The 24,053-nt window shown below is 47.1% G+C and overlaps 1 long non-coding RNA gene across 1 annotated transcript in view; it reads right to left on the bottom strand.

Annotated features, from left to right (window-relative positions):
* Nucleotides 1-23,819, bottom strand: part of LOC122388129 — a 54,454-nt gene extending 30,635 nt beyond the window's left edge. Inside the window, exons 1-2 of the long non-coding RNA XR_006257736.1 lie at nucleotides 23,676-23,819; nucleotides 14,500-14,740 (exon numbers count right to left, since the gene is read on the bottom strand). This is a non-coding gene — a long non-coding RNA (uncharacterized LOC122388129). The remainder of the gene's footprint in view (nucleotides 1-14,499; nucleotides 14,741-23,675) is intronic.
* Between the last annotated feature and the right edge of the window lie 234 nt (nucleotides 23,820-24,053).

Below are 24,053 nucleotides of genomic sequence, written 5' to 3'. Positions count from 1 at the left end.
CATTTAAAGAAGCTTTCATCGCGAAATACTCTGTAGAGTTCCTCGTTACTTACAGTGTGTTTTGTGAGTATCCTTTTAAGGTTCTGTTCGTTAAAAAGCCGTCGGTGAAGGAAAAAAGACTGTGTTGGAATTGTCTCACTATCGCCATATATAAGTGTTAAACTTAATGTAGCCCTGTGGCCCATCATTGTTGAGTGGCTTCTTAGTTTTTGGAGTTGTAGTGCTAAGTAAGTTATTCTGATGACTACATTTTAACTTTTATTACAAACTAATGATGCTAGAGATTCTCTGATCTTTTTGGTTGCGGAATTTTTATGAAAACCCTCCTATGTGTGACATGATGTGATATTGGATAATTCTCAAGATTCCCAAAATTCAATATCAAGTAGGTTTTCTTTCACATTCCTTAAATTTGGTTTAGTTTTTGTATTTTCCCAGTGGGTTTTGTTTGCATCAGTTTCCAAATTTTCTTAAATTGACATTAGTCGCAAAACCCATAGTGCACAAAGCTCTTGGCCCGGCCCGTCCATAGCCCGTTAACTAATGATATTTGGGGGCCCGGCCCAGCCCATAGCCCAGCCCGGCCCATGGCCCGTTGGGCTGGCCCGGCCCGTGGCGAACACTGATTCGAATTCAGCTCCAAAAACTAGCCTAGAAACATGTAAAACTCGAAAAAGTGAACCGAGGTCACCAAAGGTCAATGACCTGACCTGACCTTCAGGTGACCTTGACACCCACCCTAATGCATGGAAGCAACATCAAATCACATGTTTGAACGTTTGAAACCACGAAAAGCTTGCAAACGCGCGGTTAATGCGAGCCGACATACGCGGAATCGCGATTCCGGCCAAACATGGTCTCGGAAAAGAGGTCACAGGTCAAAGGTCATTGGGGTCAGGGTCATGAAATTTTTAGGGTAGGTGTAAAATTGATCAATGTGAGGGTACTGAAAGTTTCGTCGCGATCGGCCGCTTTTTACGCGAGTTATTTGCGAAAAACCATGGGGGGGGGGTCCATCCGACCCCCCCCCTACACATGCGAGGGTTAACTTGCGCCCCAGTGGCGGTGTCAGCCAATTTCGCCCTAGTGGGGGGGGGGGCATATGTTACCACCCATCTCTAACTCAAAATCTAAGAGGGCTAGAAAGACGCGGCAAAAAGCAGTCGATAGCTCTCGATGCGTACGCTTGAAAGTATTTTTTTGGTCATTTTTTCATCTTAAAGCAATGTTGGGGTCACCAGAGGTCATCAAAGGTCAAAATTTGCGCATTGTCATTCTAGAAAAACGCTGGGAAAAGCAATCGATAGCTTTTGAGCTCTTCTTTTGATAAGATCTTCATAAAAAATGACCTCAAGTCAACGGTTTAGCCTCCAGAGAGCAAAAACTCTAAAAATAGCTGTTTCTACGAAGTGTTTTTCGACAATCACTTTTGACTTCAAAAAGTTAGGACATTTCTATTGCCAGAATCGTGTTCTTCTCGCCGAGACGCGTCGAATGAACTATAGTTTGACCTTGAAAGATCAACTTCAAAATTTGACCTCAGGTCAAGGTCATGACCTGACCGGAAAAGGTCATGTTGCACATCAGTCGATGCGTCTCAACAAGACAAACACAATGAGGCCAACCAGGGGCGTCGCCGACGGGGGGGTCGGGGGGTTCGTGACCCCCCCACTCTTGAAAACTGGGGGTGTCGACCCCCCCCCCCCACTTTTTGCGATGCTGAGTACACTGCAGAGAAAAAAATTGACTCCATATGGGTCAAAACTCTTGAAAATGCTCCCCTGAAAACTCCTTAAAACCATTGATAACTCCCTTTTCAGCAGAGTTATTGAGTGTGTTCTAGGGTAACTTCGAGCCTTCCTCATTTTGCGAAAGAGTTTTCAAGAGTTCTTAATGGATGGCGAAATGACTCCATGTGTGACACCCCATAACCCTGTGACGCAACTCTCCATTATTCCCGAAAAACTTTTCCCGAACGTTCCGACAGGAGTAAAAGGGGAGTTACGAAGGGGTTTTAGCATACGTCGCGAGGCTGCCGGTGGCCGCCATCTTTTGCGCGTAGTACACAGCACGTTGTGCGGGGCGGCGGGCGAGGTGTTAGTGAAGAGCGTGTTGACTTAGACGGACCTGACCTATACAGTGACGGATAATTGGACCTTACTTTGGATGTAAAGGTAAGCTTAGCTGTATTTCCCATCATGCTTTCATAGTGCAAAGTGTTATAATGCTGTGATGAGAACATATGGTAACCCCATGTTCTTGATGGGCTGGAATGGTCTCTGTAAGGGTAATTGATTTGTTTTGTTCCTGAGTGAGATCCGAACAGCATGCTCTGAGTTTCTAGGTATTTGCAAATATCATACATTATTTCCCTCGAATAAATTGGAAAGTTAGGATTACACAAGCTTTACACGTCATGGATCCTATTGTTATTGCCCAATTATATTTTAATATCCATACCAATAACAAATATCAAATTTGAAGGGCTTTCAAAGCAGAGCCAGAAAATTAAACTATCTTGGCATAAAAGCCTTGATTTTTCTAGCCCCTATATATAAAAAATCAGTTACCTACTTACCTAGTTACCACTGCCACTGCCCATGAATGATGAAAACCATCGACAAACCAGCATGTTTAAATAAATTTTGTCTAAATTGTTGTATGTTTTTAGAAAGTGTTCATAATTGAATTTCGTTTTTCAATGTTAACATGGGTACCTATGCAGCGTATAACGTCCTTAGCTTATTTTTAGCGACCTGCTCAACTTTTTGAGCGTTCAAGTACGTACGTTTTATAGCATTGCCCTACTGTGTCTGCAACTAAGATGGAGGCTGTTAACTTGCCCTTTAGACTTTCACTGAAACTTAACTTTATCAAAATTGTAGTGCATAAAAAGTATGCTAACTTTGCAATCTCTTGCTTCCATTATTTTGACATCATGTGCCGAAATGCAGTACCTATCAGTGCCAACACGTCAGGTCGCGCGTGTCTCGTCTCGTCCATCTTGTCTCATCTGCCTACCTCTCAGTATCCTCCCTCATTTCTTCCTTCCATCTTTCCTCGCTTCCTTCCTCACTCCCTCTTTCCCTCCCCTCTCTCCCTTTCTTTCTCCCTCTCTCCCTCCCTTCCTTCCTTCCTTTTTTCCTTCCTTCCTTCCTTCATCCCTCCCCTCCTTCCCTCTCTTTCTCCTTCATTATTTCCCTCCTTCTCTTTTTTTCTTCCTCCTCCATTTCCTCCCACGCAATGTTAAGTGTACCTATAATTTCATGGTTATTAACATTTTGCAGGGGATGAGCTGAAGAGCCTGCAGCGCATCCCGCAAGACACGTCGGAAGCCAACGGAGGCCAGCAAAATATCCATCCCACCATCGTGAAAGGAGAGCCGGACGAAGAAGACGCAGTATTCGTCGAAGCCCAGGAGGTGGTAGGGTAGCGGCACCACCAGACCAAGCATTCCTGCTGTGGTAGGCCGCCTTTTGGATTCTTAACATCAAAACTCGCGACCGTGAAGCATATGGAGTGAGATTCCCGGAGAGCGTGCCGCGGCGGTATGTCGAAAGCGTTTGTTAATTTGTTAAGCCTCTCACCGCCCCGGACTATGAATACACATTTCTTGAAATATATTTTTTATCTGTGCTTCGGTACACGAGCTTTGGGTGGTTACGCTACTCGTCCAATATTTATTTTCGGGGGGGGGGGAGGGGCTGGAGTGGAGTGATGGGAAGTTTGGGCGAGTTTGATGGGGAGTAACAAGAGGTATATTACCATGAAGATGTAAACGGAGTTTTGGGGAATAATGGAATGGAGTAATCGGGAGTAATTATGAGGCAGTAGGAGAGTCATTGAGAGTAATGGAAGGGAGTTTCAGGGAGTATGTTGTTTGTTTTGATAGGGTAAAGGAGAGTAATGAAGAGTTTTCTAAAACGGTAGGGAGAGTTAAAGAGAGTTTCTCGAGGGAATTTTTGGGGTGTAATGGAGAGTTTTGGAGGGGGTGTAATGAGGAGTACCACCTGGGAGTTTTGGGGTGTCGTTTTGGTGAACTCCCCCTGGGGGTGTCATGCGGAGTCAGGATTTTTCTCAGTGTATGCTTTTTTAGCTTTTATGTCAGTGAAGCAGGCGTCAGCAACACCAACAAATACATCAGATTCAGAATCGCTTCAAGAGCTCCCTAAAGCCAATTAGCCAATTACCTAAAGTTCAATTAGCTGTGGGCGGGGAACACCAGCACAACAATATTTTTAAGTAGCCACCATTCTAGTACCTTTTTATCCCTCAAAGGATTGGACGCGCCAAAACTGCCCCGAGCGTTCGTCTGATCGTTTAAAAAAAAAATGGTCGCAGTCGATTCGTCGGATCAGTACCTAACTACAACTACAAACTAGCCTCAGCCCCATGGCTATCGTCACAACTAGCTGTACAGTGCACATGTAGGGGAAAGGGAGTCAGATGAAACCGTCTCGGGCTTTCGCAAAGAAGTCGCGCAAAAGGAGCCGATTGCAACGAAACTTCCGGTGCGCTCGTGTTAATCACCTACTTAAAAATAAATCGATATCCCTGATTCAAATAAAGATGAACTGGGTTGACTTTTTCATAACATGCTTTTAATTTAGGTATAGGATAGTTTTTGGAGCTGATTTTGAACTTAGCGCCCATCTGAACATTTAAGAAGTAGTTGTGTTGCTTATACATATGTATAACATGTTAGGAAGCAATCGGTGGTGGTCATCCACTATTAGGTACTGGTCGATCTGACCTGACCTGATCTACCCCAAATGCATGGAGTCATCATCTTCGTTCAAAACTAAGATAACATTCGTAATCAGAACCTCGAAAAACCATCACAACTTACATTCGCAAAGTTCTGGCAGGTCCCGAGTTTCCCTACGTATTGGCGATGACCTGAGTCCTGAGATGACCCGAAACCTTGTAAATGGGTATCATCGGCTTTCTCTCGTCACGGGCAGCATGCTCTTTTTTCCGCAAACCTCTAGATCGATCAGGGGTCGAAAGCATACATCAGCGTTACTTTAGTATACGTTATAAGTTAGCGACTGGGAGCCCACCAATAGAAGGGCTACAGTGAAGCAGAAAACATATTTGATAGCTCTTTCAACGCTCTTTCGCTAGCTTCGGGTCAGATTTCATCTCAGGTCTATGTTTTGCCCATAGAAGGCAAACAGCTAACTGGACAGATTCTGCCGAAACATTTGCTTTGCAATAACTTTAGATTCCGTGAGTTTGTATGGTATTTACATATGTTGTCTTGTCACCACTGTGTTTATCTCTTTGAGACGCGTCACATGAGTTAAAATTTGACCATTCAGAATTAACGTTAAAACGACCTCAGGTCAACGTTATGTCCAGATCGAAAAAGGACCTCCTGCTGCATATGAATGGATCCGTGTTGTTGAGCTGAACTATGAACACCTTCCAGGTGCTGTCATCGCTCTACCGCGTCTTCGTCAAAAGTTGTAGAAAAAAAGAAATGCCGGTGGCCATCGATGGACATTTCCACTAATGACCTTTCGAGTCATCACTCGCCATAAGTTGCACCCTGTCCCTGGCAATGATGAGCTGATTTGTCATGGCTCCAAAGATATTTTGCGTTTCTGACGAACTTTTTCAAAGCAGGAGGCATTCGTGCTTTTTATAATTTCTCATTATTTTCTAATGATGAGGTCACGTATTTGACCTGCCTCCAGATCATAGATGTAAATCCTCAGAATCATGAATTGCTGACACGTATAACCCCACACATTAGGTATACAGTGTACCAAATTTCGAAGTTATGGGAGAAAAGCTACAAAAATGGCGAGAGGGGAAAGTTTGATAGAGGTATACCGTATAACTGAACTTGACATAGCGACCTGACCTTAAGTGACCAGTGATAATTGTTACGCAAGTGATGTAGGTAGGTATACCTACCTAATAGGTTATACCAAATTTCGCGGCGCTGCACGCCGCTTTGTTACACGCGCACACATGCACATACGCACGCACAAAACTGGCAAGTGTGGCAAAAAAAAAAACACCCCTACCCATCGGGTGAAGACTAGAAACCCGACCCCCCCCCCCCCACTCAAAAATCCGTGGCGACGCCCCTGAGGCCAACCCCAGCATTCTATCTCTTTCCAATCGCGAGTTATTGGCAAAAATATGTTTGAAACCTCAAATGACCTCGGATGACCTTTCTAGAAGCTATCAGCAAAAAAGACACCTTGGTCGTCACGGGTGGGCCAAATCATTGTGATTCTGAAATATTTGGACTGTTCCTATGCGTACACACGGATCTAGAGGCATTTTCGTTTTTCTCCATTGACTTATAATGGCAAGGTCACGCCACTTACCTGACCACGCATATGAAAAATCCGAGATATAGAAATTGTAGGCACCTATAACATCATGCAATCCACCAAGTTTAAAACCTCTCTGACAAACACTGCAGGCTGGACATGATTGCAAACTTTTTTAGGCTTGGTCAGTTAACTTGACCTGGTGACCTGACCTGACATGACCTGGAGTCAAAAATTTTACACCTTGTCCAAAATTGATGTGCAAAAAGCTACCCCAAGCGGCGTGGTGCTACGCGCCGCGGTTTTTTATTCACACGCAAAAAACGCCCCCCCCCCCCCCCCACTGGGGCGAGGGTTTTTTTTCTAGATAGATTTTTCTCTATCTTCAAAATGTAAAGTATCCATGACAGTTGGATAACGACAACTCAAAGTAATTTTAAAATAAATATCGGTTGGTAATCTTGAGTTTCTTGAGTTGTCGTTATCCAACCTATCTTCAAAACTTTGGGTTTGACAGCTCTTCTCACCAAACCTCTTTTGGGTCGGAAATGCAGAGGTGCACAAATAGCCCAACCTGTCTCCTACACGGTCTCCGATGGCTCCGGTTTGTCTCACCGATCATCCTTAGATATATCCCAACATATCTATACTTTCAAGTAAAGCTGGTTATTTACATTACAGTTATTAATATTTACAGGACGTAAACGCTATTCCTGAAGTGTTTTTATTTCTGAAGCTATCCGCAGGTATATCGTCATTTTTTTTAAGAAGCCGACAGACATACGGTATGCGCTGATTTGGGCAAAGTGCGAGGCAGGGCTTGGTACACCTCCACCTGAAATGCATACTGGTGGTGTATAAATAGACTAGAGTGAGGCGGTCTGGTTGTTGACTGTGTCTGGAAACACTGGAAAGTCAAGAACTACCCTCATAAAACCACCGGGACGCTCAATTAATTCCTCTCATCCAATGAGGGTTCAGTTCCACATGGACCAGACGGGCGTCCATCTGCCGTCCCATAGCGTCCCTCTCCCGTTTAGTGGGGCAGTTACTACTTGGCGGGCTGAAGGTGAAGTGACGTAACGCTGCAGTGTACGGTGCACATCAGTGTTTCTGTTAAGGAATATGAAACTTTAAGGAGTGTGTAACAAGTTGTTTTTCCTGGATCAACATTACTTCATTTAGGTAAGAAAACATTATTTGAGGACGATTTGCAATATTTGCTAATGGGACGAAGCCCATTAAATTGCTATCGAAAACCTATCATATTGAGGACCACAAACGTTAAGAAAACGTTTTGACTGTAAGCTTTAAGAAGCGGCTTTAAATCCTTTTATAATCCATCGCTGACTACATCTAGGTATACTGCAATCTAGACACATTTCACGTGCATCGCTAATCTCTTCGCTAATACAGATCCTGGTCTATTTTTTCTTGCTTAGCAAACCTCAGCTGTCTTGTAAAATTTTCACGACGCATTCATACATTACAGTTTAGAGGCAGATAAATCCGATATTCCTGTTTTCGGCGTGGCTCTGTGAGGTCGGTCCCTGCCATGGATGGTGTTAGACCATCCATGCTGCCGATCGTTCGACGCGCTAGTTTTATTGGGGGTTATATGACCGAAGGACATCGACGGCCGACGGAACTGCCTCGCCTGGCGGGGTCACCAATGTGGAACACGCTGCCGGTTTTTCCGAAGTAAAACTGGAGATTTGCTAGACAAAGTTAGACTAAGTGAAATTAATGTACCTAGCCATATGAAAGCAAATGTTTGACAGAAAGTAAGCGGCCATTTTGTCGCTGCTGGAGGCAACTGCCGGAAAACTAACTGCATTCCCGCAACATCCAATTACTCATCGATACGTATCAAATGAAGCAGGGCAGATTACCATATTATTTTTCTGAGGATGTCGGAATATAACAACATGTTAAAATACCAAAAAGGTGCAATATCCTTGTTTATAACACAGCCTTTGTTCCGAGTCTGTGCCTTTGGATGAATCTCATGTGCTTAAAATCTTTAGAAAAATGCACTAAGTATCCATTTGACCTATTACTTATGCCAACATGAATGGTAGAAGAAAAATCAACTGTAATTTGTTGTCAAGTCTAGATGTGTTTTCTCCACTGTCAATGACTGATTTCTTCTTGCTGAGTAATGTTTTGCAACCTATAAATTTATATGCCAGTGGTGGCTCAAATATTGCTGTTATAGCTATGCAATGTGTAATCTTATATTGTTTAAATAAAGTTAGGCAAATTCAACTGAATTCATGACTGTAATATTTGAAATATGTCATCTGATTGACCTTCATCATACCAACATATAGCCTGGGCAAGGATTATGTCAAAAATGGCAAGGCAAGAGGAAAATAGAACAAGTCAGATTGTATTGCCACTCCTTTAGCCAGAGAATGAGGACAAGTTATAAGCAAAACGCTCAGATCACCTTGAAATCTTGAAATCAATGTCAAAGCCTACCTACCTGACAACTTGTATGGTCTCCCTCTTTTTAAAGTAATGCAATGCATTAGGTAGGTACATTGCTAGGTGTGAAATTTATGGAGAACTTCACAAACCCCATTACAAATCAGTTTTATAAGCATATGCTTCAAATTGCTATGCTTCCCACACTAACTGAAAGGTTTTTGAACAAACTCATGAGCAAACTCCATGCCAGCATATCTTGTTTTTGAGTAAACATGTTGACTACTTAACTGACCATTCCTTTTTCTATAATCATATTAATTACAATTCTACACAGAACTATAGACAATTCATGACACATTTTCCACCCACAAAATTATTTATACACAACTGAACACAAAGCCTATGTTGAAAATAATCACATATCTCTGTTGCATTTTTGCTGTATAGGTACCTGTCTATAAAACATGAATAATTTGATGTTGTGAGCCTTGTGCCCAGATGAATGTTTGTGGTATTGGTGTTACAACAAGGAAATTGAAAATTTGTCATGCAGTTTAGGGAAGTTATACCTAGGTAATGTTCAAAATGAAGTGAGATGTCTTCAATTACTAAATCTCCAGTATATTGAAGAGCCATATCTTCTTTTGAAGGAAATTATTAGGTACCTATTTACATTAGAGCTAGGTAGGTAGTTACGTGCATGTTAGCATCTTTCAATGTTGTTCTTTATCAGTCAAAATGAATGGAAAAAAATACATAAGTAGAAGTGATCAGATAGGATAGGTAAAGCAATTTCACAATTCATTTGACTTTCAGTTTCAGTTCTCATCAAGCCAATTAGGTTGGGTACCTACCTACTTACCAGCACCTCCATAATCGCTCCCTAAAATGCCCCCTGCCACGAACCTCTTATGAAGAGTTTATAGAAGTGCAGGCTGCAGATTTCCGGCCCATGCAGAGTTTTCATTTCTTTGGCAATTCCTTAACTCCACTTGGAGCTCACAACCTTCTATTACCACACCATCACAAAATATAATGTGAAAGTCCTTATACACTTTGCTTACACTGCACAAGACACACATCCACAGCACAGTACAGCAACTGAAGCGAGCTGTTCACTGTTACAATTATCTTTCAAATTCAACTGACACCGATAGCTGGTTACCACGCAACGCGCTAGCAAATGGCGTCAGCTTGTCCCACGAATGGCGGTTGCTATGGAAACCAGCTGACGAAACTTTACCAGAACCCATTTTCGAACAGGAGTTTTGTTTTAACTGATAGGCGCCCCAAGAATTTCTGCGCCGTTTTTCGAAACATGCCCACCACTTTCGCAGTTTTTCATCCTACATTTTACCTACACGGTGTCTCATGAGACACAATGTTAATCCAATGGGAACTGTCTCGTGGGTGTCTCATGGAGGAGATTTGTAGGAACTGTTTTTGAAGACACGTAAAGAAATGTAATGACCAAATGCCGTTGACAGCTGATTGTACCGACCAATTGCTACCAGTTAGCTGTTTTTATAGTCATTTTTGTACCGAAAACACAAACTGAAATCTGTCTCGCGGCTACCCTCTTCGGCTCTTTCCTGTCTCCTACATTGTAGGCAAGTAGGAAGGTTTGTGCACCTCTGCGGAAATGCCTGAACATGACGTCACTCTGACGTCATTTACGGCCAACCTATCATAGGCTGTGGAAAAAAAGGTCACAATATGTAAAATCAATTTACAAGAGGGTACTGAAATTTTCGCGACGATCGGCGCATTTGTTTGAGAGATAATGCGAAACGACTGGAAGTGGGGGGGGGCAAAAATACCCCCCACCAGGGTGCGGGCTAAAAAGTTTCCACTGGGTACCCTAAGGTAAAGGTAATCTCAAGATTGTGGATACGCCGCTGGATGTTCTCGTCGATATTAGACTAAGAACAGTGTAAAAACGGGCGACAAAATATGAAAATGAAACAGAAAATTGATTGATTTTCACATCAGGTTTGACTGCTTGAAGAATATTTGAACACTGTAAAAAAAGTTTAGCACCATAGAGGTACTTTTCAATTGACTAATTTTCAGTACCCTAGCGGTGCTAAGCTAAGCATTTTATTCGTACTTAACTGAGATCTAGTTTAGTATCAAGGTGCTAATATAAGTACCCATATTTGTTTAGCACCCGTGTACTAAATGTAGTACCCTACACCTGCTAGACCAATTTTCAGTACCCTAGCGGTGCTAAACTTTAAAAGGTGCTAAGAATAGCATGCAGTTAGTACCTTCCGTACTCACATATGAACCGTTTTAGCGCTATTGTTACCCTACGACAAGTAGAATAATGCTAACGAAAGCATTGGGTCTGAAAGTAGAATATCTATACTAGTTAAAGCTGCTGCATGAAAAGTTCGCAAAAACTGCTTTCTTGAGCTGCACATACTTTTACTAGTTACTGCAAAAAGGACTAATCAATTACCAAAAAGGAAATTGTGTAAGGCCGAAAAGACGTGCAAAAAAGGGTATATCCTAGATAAGTGATAACTACAAGTCTCAATGATTGTGTTTTGCATTCTGCAATATTCCCGTGTAAGTGCATCTTTCAAGCATCCAACACATTATAAAATTAAAAAATAATAATGGAACATTTATTAACACTTCATATCATCTGCATGAAAAACAAATGTAAATATATACACAAACAAACGCACGGGAAATAACGAAAGGTCGCTCATATACCTGCACACTCGCAGTGACCGACGATTAACGCGAGATCGACTGGGGGAGGCGGGGGGGGGGGGTCGTTGAACCGACGTTCCGTTCATGGCCATAAGTTCGACCTCATCCACGACCAGACGGCGTTTAGTGATAGACGGAACCGGAGACCCCGTGTTGTTGTCGTAGTTGTCCTCCATTGTAAGTGGTAGTCGACGGAAGAACTGACCAGGCCTCATGCCTGGAGCAAAAAAAAAACTGGATCAGTTCCAAGATTTTTTTCTGTTAGGAGCTATTTTCGCAAACAACACAACTTTCCTTCAGACCAAGAAGCGCGATTTGCCAAAGACGGAATATGAAGCACTTAAACAATATAAGATAATGTCAAAAGATACAACGTGTCAGACTCACCAAAGTCGATCAACGTCGGTGTCGGTGGCATGTGTCGGTGGCAAATGCTCATGTACCACCCGGTCCCGGAGCACTTCACTTCACTTCACTTCACTGCACTGCTGCACTGCACTTCCCTCCACCTCACTGCCTCCCGGAGCAGGGGCACGCACTCCCATGCCACGCACGACGGATTCCACCGATAATAGCTGATTTAAGCTATCATTCCAGAGCTATCACTCGGTGGCATGTGCCCGGAGCACTTCACTTCACTTCATTTCACTTCATATACCGGAGCACGTGCACACACTCCACCAACGGACTCCACTAAAATGGCGCAACACGTGGCCGGAAACAGCTGGCACGCGCATGCGCATATCGCTCTGCGCCGTCAAAACGTGCTAAAGGGCTGGTGATAAGACTCCCAGAGATTTGTAAAGCAGGGCTTAGCTACTTTCTTTGGCGCCAATTTCAAATTTGTTTCCTCTGTAAGCATGTCCGGTTCTATTGTGATACTAACTTAAGCACCATATTCAGCATTACCAACTTCTAAAACACTTAAAATGGTTCTAATTAGAAATCCAGCTTGAAAGAGCACTCACTGATGGACTGGGTACTAGCAGAAGTAGACGTTAAGCTCAGTAGAAGAATAGGTGATCTAAACTTATAATATTTGATGGGAATGTTAGCTATCATTAGCACAGTATTAGCACCATGCTTCTTTGTAAATACGTCTTAGGGTTCTTTTGACGCTAAAAGGTGCTACGAATAGCAGCCGTTAGTACCCCAAATGCTAAACTTTTTTACAGTGAAGTGCCTCATATTTACTCCTACAGGGTGGGCAAAATCTCGTCACTGCAGAGGCAACTGGCAGCCACTACGGGACATTTGCCCCCTTGCAGTAGCGCGGAACACCTTCAATTAAAGGGGCATTTCTGACTTTGAGCTCCATTCTTTCCATGCAAAGCCCATAGGGCTTATGTTAAAATGCCGAAATCAAGGGGACACGGTTCCCCAGTGCCCCCCCCCCCGTTCCGCCCCTTATGCCCTCCCCCCAGTTAACCCGCGCGGGGCTGGGGGGGTAATTCAGTACCTTTTTTTACATCAATTTGACACGTTCCCTGAAAATTTGAGCGAAATCCGTCGGAAACTTTTTGAGAAATTGACGTTTTAGTGACGTCATGTTCGCCATTTTCGCCTCAAAAACGGCAAAATTTCAAACGCCGCTAACATCTTCATTTTTAAAGGAATCAAGACGTAACAAAAAAATATACGTAATTCTACTTTGTCTATCAAATGGCTATCTCAGTTTTTTGACAATTTTGGATTTTGACCCATTTTTTCAAAAAACTGACTTTTTTGGGAAAATGGTTATAAAATCCAAAATTCTGAGTGTATCGTAAAAACCGGAATATATGTCAAATAAGTGGTCTATGTGCACCTATGTACATACCAATTTTTAGAAGAGTCGGTTCAAAAATGTGGGCGTTATTCAAAATTTTATGACGTCACGACACACTAGTGATGTCAATTACGGAAAATCGGAATACCGATACCAAACCAAATACCAACCAAAACCACGGGAAAATACCGAAACCAAACCAACTTGGGAAAATGAGGGAAATACCAACTTTTTACCGATTTCTTAGCCTCTTATACTTAAGTGAGGGTTTACGATACCAACAAAATACCAAACACATTACGATTGAAATACCAAATACCAAGTTGGTATCGGTTTGGTATCGGTATACCAAAACGTTGGTATCCGATTGACATCTCTACGACACACACAAATTTTGAAAAATGATTTTTTTTTAAGTTCTAGACCTCGTACGGAAGCAAAAATAGCTTCATTCGATTCGCCGTGAAAAACTGCATCAGATAGACATCTTTTTAGGCCTTAACAACCAACTTAAAAATTTGACCTCACTTGACCTGACCTTGACCTGACCTCGACCTAAAATTCATCCAAAGGTGGTCCATATCACTTATTGAGTGTGCCTATTGAATTCTATGAGTAAAATGACCCATAAAACATGTGTCGCACATCCTTTTCTATATTTTGTTTTTGGTGACCTGACCTGACCTGACCTTGACCTCTGAATGATATTGTATGCAACGAATATTGTCTTGGTAGCCTAAGAACACGTTTTGGGCAATCAGTCTCAGTCCATGACTCCATTCTTCGGCAACTACGGTGCAAGGCCGATACTGTAGGAACTTGCAATTTGTACCCTTGACCTGACCTTGACGTTGACCTCAAACTTTAAATTAAGTACATGTTTTTAGTTGTTCGTGATGAGATCTTTCGATTGGCGTTCGAATTTTCCAAATCGGACCATTAGTTCGGGAGATGACAGGGGGGGGGGTAAAATTTACCCCCCCCCCCAGCCACGCGCGTTCGGCTGGAGACCCCAGCCCCGCGCGGGTTAATGCATGTTAGCAGAGGCCAGACACGCCAACATACAGTCCACAGGCAAATGAAGCACAGACATCCAAACACATCAAGACGGGTACCTAGCACACAGAGAAGACACACAAAGACTCACAGAATCACATACACACCGTTACATAAACACCTATGGTCTGACAATAGACACAGACGCACAAAACATACTCAACAACAGACACAGGGACACACAGATCCCCCCCCCCCCCACACACACAGGTCGGTCCTGCTCACCTGATATTCGCCGCCTCCGCCGTGGTCGGCTCCGGTGGACAGAGCTCAGTACCGTCCACACACTGTTGGACCACCCGCTCTGTCCACTGACCCGGCCGGTGGACGCAGTGCAGCTCGTGCGGCTCCCGCTCCTCCGTCGGCCTTTGTTCCCAGTCTGGAACTGCGTCGAACATCAACACCCCGAGTCGGTGTGTCGGCAGAATCGATCGTGTTCAGTGAGCCGGCGGCGCGGTGTCCTGGCCTGATGACGTCAGTGGGGGGTCACCAGGGTTACAGGGACAACACGGGCCGCCGGTCGATGTGCAGTCCCCCCACCCCTTCCCTTCCCCAGTACCCGGGACAACTCTGCAACTCGGCAAAACAAAACTTAGTGACGCGTTAGGCGGCACGGGCGGACATCGATAGCAGCGCCTCTATCGGTCACTAGGGAAAGCTGGGCTGTAGGCGACAAAATACCGGCTGAGTTGTTACACGTTGAATAGGTTTATAGACATCAGTCTTGTGAAAAAGTTGAACTTTTGCCTTCAATTTTTCTACAGGCAATTTTAGAAGTGTCTTCACATGGATTACAAAACCGTTTAGATTATTATATTCACTTCTACCCTTCCCTATTGTTCTTGACGATGATGCAGGAACTATTTCTAATTAGTGTTTCTAGCTTAGTAAAAGAATATATTTTGCAAACGATGTAAAAAGCATAAATGGAAGATTTGAAATGCAATTTTATCTAACAATTAATGGTAAATTATCTACACATCAAGGAAAAGGTGCATGCTAACTGATAATTTAAAGTTCTTGAGGCCAGTTGTTTTCTTCTTTTCTTACGTCGCCCCAATGGCCGCGAATACACTTGTGATAACGCCTATCGGACTGACGAGCAGGCATGAACGGTTGAAAAACAAAACCGATGATAGGCGTAAATGGGTAATGGTGAGCGGTGGCGCAAAAGGGCCGCTCGATTTACATAGGCCGTGAACAAAGGGTAGCCGCCGCCGCCGCCGCCGCGGAGTCGCGGTGTCGCGGCCTGCAGCCGGCAGCGGCCCCTCCCCGTGGGAGCAGCGGAGGAGGGTGCGTGCCGCGGGGAGGGGAGCCGGCGGCGGGGGAGGGCGCCGGCACCTGCCGACCACCTGGTGCCCCGCGGCGCCCCGGCGCCCTCCAGCCAGGCGTGACCGCGCCGCCGGCGCCCTCCCCGCCATTGACCCGACATAGACCCACCGCCGCCGCTGCGCCGCGACCGCCGCCAGCGCCAGCCGACGGTGACCATTGTGACGCACATTGGACGGGGCGTGCGCCGCGCTCGCCCCCAGTGCGCCGCATTCGTGCTCAGCCGTCCGTGAAATCCCATTTGGCGCATTGTGCGAGCGGGAGACGCGTGCGGCGGCGCCGTTGAGAACAGGTGGAAAGGTTTCCCGGCGGTTGGGTCACAGCGCGCCGGCCAGCGGGCGGCCGCGGGCCGGGACGACAACCGAGGTCCTTCGACGGCCCGCCGACAACGTTGACAAATCGTGTTTTGTATTTTACACTCGCACAAGGTCACACGGGTCGCCTGTGCGACACTGTGCGAAATTTGCTCTCAACGAGAATAAAGTGAGTCGGTGACAAACACAAATCGGCACCGAGCACCGTACCGGAACTTATGGCCATTTAGCACGGTATGTCAGTTGACCCGCGGACCATGTAAAAGGCACAGTGGGTGGCGACATTCCTTCTTCCACTGGTCGCTTGACGCTAGCACTGTCAGGGAGCCGACCAAGGTAACTAACGCCCCCCCCCCCCTCGATAACCCAGGAATTGAGCTGCTGCTCACACCTCGGTACATACCGAGAAACAATGGCGCGGCGTCTTTCGTGGGTGAAAACCGACAATTTTCTGGCTTTGAAAATTGCAGCATGCATTTGAAAAAAAAATGCATTTGCATTTGAGCCTGCAGTGAAGTATGCAAAAGTCAAATAAATATGTGACGCCTCAATCAAAAATGAATCTATCGGTGCTTTTGATAAAGCTATTTTAGATTTGCACCGAAAGAGTAGTACCTTGCTTGAAATAATCGTGCTTCTACCTCATGCTGCTTGTCACGGAAAATTTATGTTCTACCGTGGATCTGGTAAAGCACTATATGGCTCTGTCCACCACCGGTAAGCCACCAAGGCTTGTGGTAGGTTATCATCACTGTAAGACATCATGGAATGCCACCGATCAGGGTGCAGTCACATTGATCTGTAAAGAGCTGCTGACGGGCCCCGGCAGCTCTGTTTGCTATACACTTCGTGAGGCGTGTGACACATTCATGGCAGCTGGGACCTGACCGATAAACTGTGGCAAACGGTGGCGTGCAGATTTTTACCGTGAAACCCACCAAACCCACTCTTTCTCTTGATATGCAGACATTAAAAATCCGACAAATAGTTGCGAAAAGGAAATCGAAAGTCAGGAGCCATTCAATGCATAACGCCTTAATTCCGCTGCATGTTGCTCCACTACGTCACCACACGGCAGTTTGTTGGTAGCTCAGTCCTCCGCCCGTCTGTGACCACTGCACGTGTAGCTGACCACGTGTGCTGCGCCACCACCCGGTGCGGCAGGCGGGCCCTTTGTGCGCCCGCCGGTGTGACGGCCTCCCTTCCCCGGAGCAAGCCGGTCAGCTCTCGCGTCACGGCCCGTGACGACCGTCACCGCGGCGGGAGGGGAGCGTCACGGCCCGGCGCCCGGGCCGGTGAATCGGGCCACCCGGCGCCGCCAGACGGGCGGGAGCGCGGGACAATTACCCACTGCCCACCGCCGCGGGCCCACGATACAGGCCAGTGATAGAGTCGCTGCGCCAGTCACACCGGGAGCCATCACTGCCATCAAAACCATCAACACCAGCTCCATGGTCAACCCTGGCCGTCAGCCGGCAACAGCCCGACGTTGTTTGACGAAGACCGTCTCAATTCAGTGCCGTAAAACACGGCGTGGTCAATTAGTCAGCGACAGCGCTGTCAGATTTCTGAATAAGATTTCAATACTCCGATCATCTCATGACTGATGGCATGTTGTGAACCGAGACGCATGTAAGCCACCGCGAGGAAAAATAGGCCACACCACGGGAAGGAAACGCTCTAAGCACTGTATACCACACGCAACTCAAGTTGGGCGCCAGTAGTTCGGTCAGGGTCTCTCTTACACCCCGAGGGCAGGACTGGGAACAGAGACGGGCGCGGGACCCTCAGGGATCGCTAGGCCGCACGGTAGGCGATCGGGCCGGTCTAGCCTCGCGAAACCTCAAAGACACTTTTTTTCCGAAAATTGGAAAACAACGCATACTAGTCGACAGAAAATTCATCAAAGATTACGATTAGTGCATTTGCATGGCTCAGGAGACATTTTTTCGTAGACAAAAGTATCGTTAAAGACAGCGTTCCGTAACACTTCATAAGGGGGATAATCACAGCCGATTTTTACGCTCTTTGAATATTTTGCGGAACGATGAAATTGCTAGGTGTTGAGCATCCATTTTGCATGGAAAGTGAAACTTAGATGTTTAGACGATTCCGCCATAGAAAGCAAGTAGACAAAATCAGTTCAAAATGTCATATAATTAGGTTAACTTTTTATATTTTTTTTCTACCACTGAACATTACGTTCAATGAATTAACCAAGCCCAGCAAAAAAAGTTTTACGAGGATGAACTGTAAATGATGCCGTATCGCATGCAATAGGACACTATCTATTAGGGGAGCCAGTGAAAATTTGCAGCCACTTGCAGCCCTGGCATCCAGACACTTTTTTCTTCTAAGGGTTGGCCGTGGCTTGGTGCACTTGAGCACAAGTGGTAAATGCCCCAAAGGGTGTTTTCGAGATAGCTCAAAACACCCAGGCAATAGAGAGCTACAACCTGGCATACCTCACCTTTGATGCACGCTGGATCTTGTGACACCAATTGCACTTTCAAGTCAGGTCAGGTCACTGACCTATGACGTCATACATGAACCTCTGCACGATCCTCAGATGTCGCAACCTTTCAACGCTCTCAGTGCCAGAGTAGGGGAGAGTGGGGTGGGTTGTATCAGTTTTTACTCCGAGACCCATAACCTCGTAACTATCCGTGATAAACTCATTATTTCCATACTATCCCCTTCCTTGATTCTTCTGCTTTTTTGTGCAAAGTAACTTTTCCGCAACCTCTACCAGTTTTTCTTCTACGGTCTGCCGAATAGAACAATGTTTTTGATACAACTTGCCCCATGGCTTGGATGAGTTGTATCACATGGTGGGGTAATTTGTATCACTATTTCACGTTTCAGGGAGTGTGCTTGCTACTGGTTTTGAACATAACAACAACATTAAATGGGGTTAATACAATGCATAGGTATGCTCAAAGGCTTCACTTTATTAGACCAAACTTAGGTCAATGCAGTCCGAACGAAACATTAACCCGCGCCCCACTGGGGTCTGCGTATAACACGCCCTACTGGGGGGGGGGGGCTATTCATAGCCCCCCTCCTAACTCCGAAACTACTGGGCCGATCGTCAAAATTCAAACGGCGTCTGATAGCCCCGGAAAAACTGTCGAGCGAAACCTAATTTCATTGACCTCGAGGTCACCGATGACGTCACAGGTCAGGTCAAAGTAAAAATTATTAGCATTTTGGCTTGTTCACGTTTTGGGCTCTGACCGCCGTCTTACAAGTCAGATCAGGCTCATTTTTGGTTCACACACTCGTGAACAGATGATCTAGATACCCTGAGGGTACCAAACTTGTACTTTGATTTTCAGGTCAAGGTCAGGTCATCACAGGTCACGAAAATATTATATCATGCGTCGGTCACGTGACACATGTTTTATGGTCCATTTAGGCCAAATATTTCGAATTTGATGTCGTCTGTGTCATTCGAGGTCATTTTGAGTCGAATTTAGCTTAGGTCAGGTCACTTTCAGGTCAAAAAAGGTCAAATTTTGAAGTTATAATTTTTCAACAGAAAAGGTTTCTGTTAGATGCAGTTTGAGCTCAGGAACACGATGGTGCTATTTATATTGGCATACGATGTCAAATACGTGGTGAAAAATTGATTTGAAAAATTAATAATTGTGAATTTTTTGCAATAATGCGTATAACTTGGCCATTTTTGAAGATATTTAGCTAAAACTTGCTAGAGTTATTCATAATAACGCGTTCTATCACATATATTCCGGTTTTTTCGAAAAGTCAAAAACTTTTTGAAAAAATGTAAAAATGTAAATTTTGAATTTTATTATATAAAATTTTCAAAATTTTCAAAATTTCGAAAATCCGAGATAGCAGTTTGATAGCGCAGTCTATTCTGAGTCCTCTCATGCAAAGAAATTGGATCTAGCTTAAAAACTGAGCCCTTGGGAGCGATTGCCGTGGTTCAATGTTTTGCGTCGAAATCGGCCGAACATGACGTCACTCTGACGTCATTTCTGGCCGACCTATGGTAGCTACGAAGTTCAAATTTTGACACAAGGTGTCAAATTGATGCAGCCGAAGGTACTGAAACTTTGGCGTCGATACGTCAAGCGGTTTGGAAGTTATTGCAGAAAAACGGGAGGGGGGCTATAAATAGCCCCCCCAGTGGGGCGCGGGTTAACAGACTAGACGCAAAAGTGGCCCGTTAAGAGCAAAGAAGCCAACACATTGTGCCGAAATGGAACGAGCATTGACTAGCTACCTACAAACGCGAGCCAGGGCTTAGCTTTCGCGATCAAAAGCAACATACCCATACATACATACATACATACATACATGTTACAACATACCCCACCCGGCTCTGATACAACATGTACCTAGCCGCCATCTTGGAAACAACATCCTCGTGCTCAAAAAACAGCGGACAGCTGGAGAAATCCGTTTTCACTCACGCAGCCTTAGAACCTACCCTCACCAACGCTACGGAGATCTTTCAAATTCGTGCACATATAAATGCCCAAAACACACATTTTCTTGCAACTTATTTTTTTAGAATGACATTAAAAAAACATAAAATCGGCTCTCACCTCGAGACGCGTCCACTCAGCCACAAGACAGAACAGGGAAAGATGGCGCCCGGAAAACCTCGTCGGCTGGTCGTGTCGCGAGCGCCATCCATTGGATAAGTTTGGCACAATTCGCCCTGATACAACTTGGACATGATACAACTCTCCCCGCTCTCCCCTAACTTTCACATGGAGGTGAGACTTACAGGACTTATTGTCCTTCAGAGGTCTTACAACTTGTATGTCTCAGATTTTTCCTAAATGTCACATTAAGTCAGGTTGGTCACGTGACCTCACCTATAAGTCAATGGGGAAATATGAAAACTGTTATTTTGAGGCCAGGAATGATATTCAACTGTCTCAAGTACATGGTATCGTTACTTCATGCACTCCTTGCAAGATCTGATGCTGCATTTTGCATTGTTGACCTTTCATGACGTCATTTATGACGTCACTAGGGTCATACGAGTTTTTCGTCAATAACTCCTGATCAAATTGAGCTAGAGAGTCGACAAGGTCACCGATGGACTCCGGAAGACCTGCCGAATCGAATGATATGCGATATGACCTCCTTCGACCAACTTCGTGATTTGAAGACCTCTGACCTGACCTTGACTCGAGGTCAAGGTCAGGTTGACCTTACGGTGACCTCACCTGAACAAAAGTAAACCATTCGACGCGCCTGAGCAAGGCGAACACGACAATGTCAAAATCGTGGTTCTGCGGCCATTTTTTGCGAAGTTATTTACCAAAAACCAAACCCGCTGCTTGGGTCACGTTATGAAATGGGGCCTTGCCGGGTGAGATTTACGCTGTTTCATGATATGTATAAATTGGTAGGGCATAATCGTTTGAATAAAAAAATTGGTTTGGAAGCAATTTTCTACGGAGGTACATACCATTCCAATGTCCTACCCAGCTCATACCGTCATAAATTTCGACCTACCCTCAAAAGAATTCATGCGTTATTCGAGCAGCAATTAGGCAAATTGCAAGCTCGCCACAGAGCACAAATCCTATAAGAGATAGTCCTTTTTTAAAACATATGCTCATTGGATATTCAAGAAGGTTGATCCTAAATATTGTGGTTCTAGCTTCAAAAACATGGATGTTATGAATGCCGATAGGTTTCGCGAGGCTACACCGGCCAGATCGCCCACTGTGGGCCGGGGGCGTCGGGCGCGGCCAGCAGGACAGTCAGCCGGCCGGCCGGCGCCCCCCCCCCCCACACAGCCCATGTCACACCGCTGATGGAGTGACTACCGACTCAGCCGCCGCCGCCGCCGCCCCGGGCGCGGCCAGTAGGTCAGTCAGCTCCGGCCGGCCGGCGCCCCCCCCCCCACACCCAGCCCATGTCACACCGCTGATAAAGTGACTACCGACTCAGCCGCCGCCGCCGCCGCCCCGGGCGCGGCCAGTAGGACAGTCAGCCGGCCGGCGCCCCACACACAACCCATGTCACACCGCTGATGGAGTGACTACCGACTCAGCCGCCGCCGCCCCCCCCCCCCCCCCGGGCGCGGCCAGTAGGACAGTCAGCCGGCCGGCGCCGCACTCACACACAGCCCATGTCACACCGCTGATGGAGCGACTACCGACTCAGCCGCCGCCGCCGCCGCCCCGGGCGCGGCCAGTAGGACAGTCAGCCGGCCGGCCGGCGCCCCCCCCCCCCCCCACACAGCCCATGTCACACCGCTGATGGAGTGACTACCGACTCAGCCGCCGCCGCCGCCGCCCCGGGCGCGGCCAATAGGACAGTCAGCCGGCCGGCCGGCGCCCCCCACACACACAGCCCATGTCACACCGCTGATGGAGCGACTACCGACTCAGCCGCCGCCGCCGCCGCCCCGGACGCGGCCAGTAGGACAGTCAGCCGGCCGGCCGGCGCCCCCCACACAACCCATGTGACACCGCTGATGGAGTGACTACCGACTCAGCCGCCGCCGCCGCCGCCCCGGGCGCGGCCAGTAGGACAGTCAGCCGGCCGGCGCCCCCCCCCCCCCCCACACAGCCCATGTGACACCGCTGATGGAGCGACTACCGACTCAGCCGCCGCCGCCGCCGCCCCGGGCGCGGCCAGTATAGGACAGTCAGCCGGCCGGCGCCCCACACACAGCCCATGTCACACCGCTGATGGAGCGACTACCGACTCAGCCGCCGCCGCCGCCGCCCCGGGCGCGGCCAGCAGGACAGACAGCCGGCCGGCGCCCCCCACATACAGCCCATGTCACACCGCTGATGGAGTGACTACCGACTCAGCCGCCGCCGCCGCCACCCCGGGCGCGGCCAGTAGGACAGTCAGCCGGCCGGCGCCCCCCACACACACAGCCCATGTCACACCGCTGATGGAGCGACTACCGACTCAGCCGCCGCCGCCGCCCCGGGCGCGCTCATTACTGTTCATTAATAAAGCCTAATTAATGTCCTCCTCGTCTGCCTATTGTTGGGCAGCTGCGGAATTTAGTATCGGCCTTCTGTTCTCTGTAATTACGGTGACGATAAACAGCGAACGATGGAGAGAGAGCAGGGGCTCCGATACACTCGTATATCGCCTCCGAGAGGACCGTTCCCACCCCGCCCGATCCACGCCGGCCCTCACCCATTCGACCGGTCGTAACCAACTCCAAAGCACCTTCCCAACTCCTTGAAACACCCTCACCGTGCTGAAGGAGCCCCGTCGCTGAGCGGCAGGGGGACGCCGCTAAGGTCATCCATCAAGACGGCAGCCAGGTGGGTATATCGGCCGGGCCGGGACGACGGGCCGACTGACGTCTTTTTGTTGGCGGGCGGGCCGGCGCGGTCGGCCCCAGTGAAAGCAGGGCCGGACGGGTCGGGGTGACTTGGTGCAGTTTACGTCATGTAGAGTGGTTCACCTCGTCAATCAGAGCCGCGAGTGGAGAAGCGCCGACTTGGAGTGCTCGGAAACCGGCGGAGTTTGTGAGGGATTTTGGATCTGAATCTGAAGGAAGGAGAGTGAATGTCCGGCGCCCTATTGGTTGTGGAAGGTTCGGAGCCATGCTACGGCATTTGTTGGAATGGAGTCAGGAATAAATAGCATTGCTAGCTCAAGTGTCAGTGCAAAAAGAAGACCAAAAGAGACAAGACATGGCGACGTCATTTCGAAAATTTTCTTGACCTGAACTTCGAAACAGCAACAGCACAACACAAGCAAGAGCCACATTTGGCCATCGATTCTACTCACTCGTGGCAGGACGTTGAAGACGAGGCTTCTAGGGTACCCTCGTCTGAAAGGTAGTGGACGGCCCTCCTCGTTCAGCCGTCACCTCGGCCCAGAGACGGCGGTCTGAGGAAACGTCCTCACCCGAGCGCCGTGACCACTGGAAGCGCTCGTCGCCGACGCCAGTCCCACTATCTCCTCCAGTTCCGGACCCTCGGACAGTAGAGGCGATGGCACAGCGCGCTAGGCGGCAAAATCGCCCCTATAGGCGCAACTCCGCAACAAGAGGACACTGACGCACGAGTCGGTCGCTGCGCGGGGACCACATCCTGGGCCGCTATCTGCAGCGGAGGGGCTGAAAACATGTCAGCCCGGACGGACGGCGCCTCGGCCCGCACCAGT

Source organism: Amphibalanus amphitrite, unplaced genomic scaffold, assembly GCF_019059575.1.
Source record: "Amphibalanus amphitrite isolate SeventyFive unplaced genomic scaffold, NRLGWU_Aamphi_draft 000309F_arrow, whole genome shotgun sequence".
Lineage (NCBI taxonomy): Eukaryota > Metazoa > Arthropoda > Thecostraca > Balanomorpha > Balanidae > Amphibalanus > Amphibalanus amphitrite.
The sequence above is the reverse complement of the archived record's forward strand: the minus strand, read 5'-3'. Positions and strand labels throughout refer to the sequence as shown.